This window comes from Terrapene carolina, unplaced genomic scaffold, assembly GCF_002925995.2.
Source record: "Terrapene carolina triunguis isolate 2854851 unplaced genomic scaffold, T_m_triunguis-2.0 Scaffold53, whole genome shotgun sequence".
Classification (NCBI taxonomy): domain Eukaryota; kingdom Metazoa; phylum Chordata; order Testudines; family Emydidae; genus Terrapene; species Terrapene triunguis.
The window spans coordinates 11720364-11725355 of NW_020664404.1; positions in this window are offsets into that span (position 1 = coordinate 11720364).

The following is a 4992-nucleotide window of genomic DNA, read 5'->3' on the forward strand; positions in this document are numbered from 1 at the left end:
ATATGAGTTTAAAACTGGTTATGTCCGTTTAGCTTGCAGCTGTAAACATAGCAAAGTAAACTAAGTTGCTATGAGCCAAAACTGAAATCAGCATAAAAGCATTCACCCACAAAATTGCACAAGTTTAACTAAATTAGTATTCAGTCACTCCTTTAGTTAAAATGGCACAACTTTGTGTGCAGACCAAGCTTTAAGAGCATCAGCCTTCACATCTTGAGCTAAAAAAACTGACCCCTCCCCCCCCAGATAAAGCTCAGAAGAGGACAAAGGGTATGTTTTTTTCTTGTTTGTATTGGGGGGTACTGCACAATTTTCCCATCTTGATGTAAACCATTGTTCAGTGTGTGTTGCATGTCCCTGTGCCTGATAGACAGAGGATATGAGTCTGCTACAACTGATAGCTAGGGAGCTAAGCACTTTGCAAACTTTGAGAAGCACAATAGCTCAGAGGATGAGGCACTCAACTTTGTTTCAAAAGGACCTGGATTCAGGAGCGGCGCCAGGGTTTTTGGCGCCCTAGGCGGGAGTCCTTCCGCGCTCCCAGTCGTCGTCGGCAATTCGGCGGCGGGGGGGTCCTTCCGCGCTCCCGGTCTTTGAGGCACTTCGGCGGCGGGTCCCGGAGTGAGTGAAGGACCCGCCGCAGAATTGCTGCCGAAGACCCAGAGCGCGGAAGGACCCCCCGCCTCCGAATTGCCGCCCCCCCAAATCCTGGTGTCCTAGGCGACCGCCTAGGTTGCCTAAATGGAAGCGCCAGCCCTGCCTGGATTCTGTTCATAGTTATGTCACTGGCTTACAGTCCTGGGTGACCTGGGGAAGTCACTTCCCCTTGATGTGTTTCAGTTTCCCTGTGAGTAAAGTGGGCAGAATGATACTCACCCCCTACTTTAAGAACTATGGATGAAAAGTACTATATGAAAGCTTGCTGTAGTTGGGTAAGCCTTGTAACAATGCCCTGTGAGGTGGGCATCAACCCCATTTTACATACAGGAAAGTGAGGTGCTTTGGAGGCCAAGATTTTAAAAAGTGACTAGTAATTCTGCGCACCTCAATTTTTGGGTGCCCAACTGGAGACACCGTAAAAGCGCCTGATTTTCAGGAAGTGATGATCCTCCACCCTCCGAAAATCAGGCCTTTTTAAAGTGTCTCCAATTGGGCATCCAAAAATAAGGCACTGTAAATCAATAATAACTTTTTGAAAATCCTCCCAAAGAGGGAGATTTCCAAAAGCAGAAATTACAGCTAGGTGCTTATTTCCCATTCACTTGGGCTGTGTTCACTTCAGCTTGATTTTCTCTAAGAGTTAGGTACTAACTGCCATTTGTGACTTAGACAATCTCCCCCTAATTGACTGGCACATGTGGGAGTGGAACCCAGTAATCGTGACTGCCCAGTGCCATGCTCTAGCTGCTAGAGTGCTCCCTACTGAGCCAATGCAGTTTGATTCTTTCCTTGCATGAATATGAAGTGACTGATATGATGGCAACCTGTCAAATCATTAGGAAAAAAGGTTGCAGTGTGCAAAGCTCAGCAAGTTGGTTACATCAACGTGGGGTGCAGACACGTCGACTCTATGATCAACAGCACTGGCACTTTGCTACTTCTCTGCTGAATATGCCTGTGCAGTATGATCCCCTCACTCAAAAAAGCTAGAACCTGTACTTAACACCGCCTGCCCCTATATAACAGGATACCTTAAGCCTACACACATCAACAGCCTCTCTCTACATATTCTAGGAAGTTGTTAGTAGAGAGAGCACAGATGCAAGACATTCTCTATACAATATAACAGTGACACTGAGTTGACCAAAGTCACAACAAAGTTTTCTTGCAACCGTTAAAGGTGTAACATTGTCACCCAAACAGAAAAGGGTTCACTTATGACAAACAAGAGTAGAGAACAACCCTGTAGACTGTGCACTCCAGCTCCTACCAATTGAGCACCTAGCATCCGGTACAGATCAGCCATGGACTACATATATGGTGTTGCCTTAATGAACGCCGCACTGGAGTTGGCTAGCTTAGAGATGTGAAGATCAATACTGTGACTGTGGCAAAATATGAAGCATGCCCGTGATGCCAGCTGCTTTAGCATGAATGCTCTACCAGTGACCTGGCGAAGTGCAGTGATAGGGCAGTTGTATATTCACAAATGTGGCAGGAAGCAGCATGAGGACACAACAAGAAGTGAAGCAAGAGGAAGACCAAAGACAGGGTAGGCCCACTGCTTAGTGAAGAGGGAGAAACAGTAACAGGAAACTTGGAAATGGCAGAGATGCTTAATGACTTCTTTGTTTCGGTCTTCACCGAGAAGTCTGAAGGAATGCCTAACATAGTGAATGCTAATGGGAAGGGCGTAGGTTTAGCAGATAAAATAAAAAAAGAACAAGTTAAAAATCACTTAGAAAAGTTAGATGCCTGCAAGTCACCAGGGCCTGATGAAATGCATCCTAGAATACTCAAGGAGCTAATAGAGGAGGTATCTGAGCCTCTAGCTATTATCTTTGGAAAATCACAGGAGACGGGAGAGATTCCAGAAGACTGGAAAAAGGCAAATATAGTGCCCATCTATAAAAAGGGAAATAAAAACAACCCAGGAAACTACAGACCAGTTAGTTTAACTTCTGTGCCAGGGAAGATAATGGAGCAAGTAATTAAGGAAATCATCTGCAAACACTTGGAAGGTGGTAAGGTGATAGGGAACAGCCAGCATGGATTTGTAAAGAACACATCATGTCAAACCAATCTGATAGCTTTCTTTGATAGGATAACAAGTCTTGTGGATAAGGGAGAAGCGGTGGATGTGGTATACCTAGACTTTAGTAAGGCATTTGATACGGTCTCGCATGATATTCTTATCGATAAACTAGGCAAATACAATTTAGATGGGGCTACTATAAGGTGGGTGCATAACTGGCTGGATAACCGTACTCAGAGAGTTGTTATTAATGGTTCCCAATCCTGCTGGAAAGGCATAACGAGTGGGGTTCCGCAGGGGTCTGTTTTGGGACCGGCTCTGTTCAATATCTTCATTAACGACTTAGATATTGGCATAGAAAGTACGCTTATTAAGTTTGCGGATGATACCAAACTGGGAGGGATTGCAACTGCTTTGGAGGACAGGGTCCTAATTCAAAATGATCTGGACAAATTGGATAAATGGTCTGAGTTAAACAGGATGAAGTTTAACAAAGACAAATGCAAAGTGCTCCACTTAGGAAGAAAAAATCAGTTTCACACATACAGAATGGGAAGAGACTGTCTAGGAAGGAGTACGGCAGAAAGGGATGTAGGGGTTATAGTGGACCACAAGCTAAATATGAGTCAACAGTGTGATGCTGTTGCAAAAAAAGCAAACATGATTCTGGGATGTATTAACAGGTGTGTTGTGAGCAAGACACGAGAAGTCATTCTTCCGCTCTACTCTGCTCTGGTTAGGCCTCAGCTGGAGTATTGTGTCCAGTTCTGGGCACCGCATTTCAAGAAAGATGTGGAGAAATTGGAAAGGGTCCAGAGAAGAGCAACAAGAATGATTAAAGGTCTTGAGAACATGACCTATGAAGGAAGGCTGAAAGAATTGGGTTTGTTTAGTTTGGAAAAGAGAAGACTGAGATGGGACATGATAGCAGTTTTCAGGTATCTAAAAGGGTGTCATAAGGAGGAGGGAGAAAACTTAGGAACTTTTTCCTAATGTCCAACCTAGACCTCCCTTGCTGCAGTTTAAGACCATTGCTTCTTGTTCTATCCTCAGAGGCTAAAGTGAACAACTGTCAGGGTGGTTAAACACTGGAATAAATTGCCTAGGGAGGTTGTGGAATCTCCATCTCTGGAGATATTTAAGAGTAGGTTAGATAAATGTCTATCAGGGATGGTCTAGACAGTATTTGGTCCTGCCATGCGGGCAGGGGACTGGACTCGATGACCTCTCGAGGTCCCTTCCAGTCCTAGAATCTATGAATCTATGAATGAATAAGTGTGAAAAACTCCTTCTCAGTCAACCTGTGTGTTATAAATTAAGCATCTCTCCCTCAAACTGCTTTTCATAACAAGCTGTTTGGTACAGGCACTGAGATCTTTCATTCTGCTGGTGCGCTCATCAAGCTGACAGGCCAACTCATCACCTGGGTGATGCTCACCGGAATCAGGCATTCTGGACAGGTTTCATCTGCTCCATATTACAACCGGCTGCACTCACCTTAACGTTCAAAGATCTGTGACATGCTGTCACCTTATGGGAATAGAGGGGACCTTTAAACACGGGCCACAGGGCGTTGGTCCCTTGTAATCACTGTGGAGAGCTTTGCAGACTCTTTAACTACAAGAGAGTGAAGGACCACAGTGCCTGTTCTGCAGCTTAGCGCATACCCAGAATGGATTGTGCTTTGCTTCTCTCAGTCAGGACACAGTAGCAGGTAGGCTCTGGATAAACTGGAAATGGAACCAGGTACCATGAAGAGCTAGTGTGGGCATTCAGGCATCATTCAGTGTGTAAGCAGCTGACAGGTCTACTGAGGTTCATAGCCTGTGTAACCATCGAGCAGCTTGCTGGACAGTAATGCTCGGTGCAATATCCCATATATAACATTGGTTTGAGACGGTGAGGGCCGGTTTTAGGACAATTCACCCAAATCGGGACCCCGCCTAAGATTGCCCCGCGCCCAGTCAGAGCACGGCAAGCCCCGCTGCCCCGGCCGGAGCCCCGCGACCCCGCAACCCCGGCCGGAGCGCGGCAAATCCCGCGGCCCCGCTCCCCCGGCCGGAACCCCGCGGCCCCGCTCCCCCGGCCGGAGCGCGGCAAATCCCGCGGCCCCGTTCTCCCGGCCGAGCCCGGCAAGTCCCGCGGCCCCGATCTCCTGGCCGGAGCGCCGCAAGTCCCGCGACCCCGCTCCCCCGGTCGGAGCGCGGCAAGTCCCGCGGCCCCGTTCTCCCGGTCGGAGCGCGGCAAGTCCCGCGGCCCCGTCCCCCCGCAGGAGCGCGGCAAGTCCCGCGGCCCCG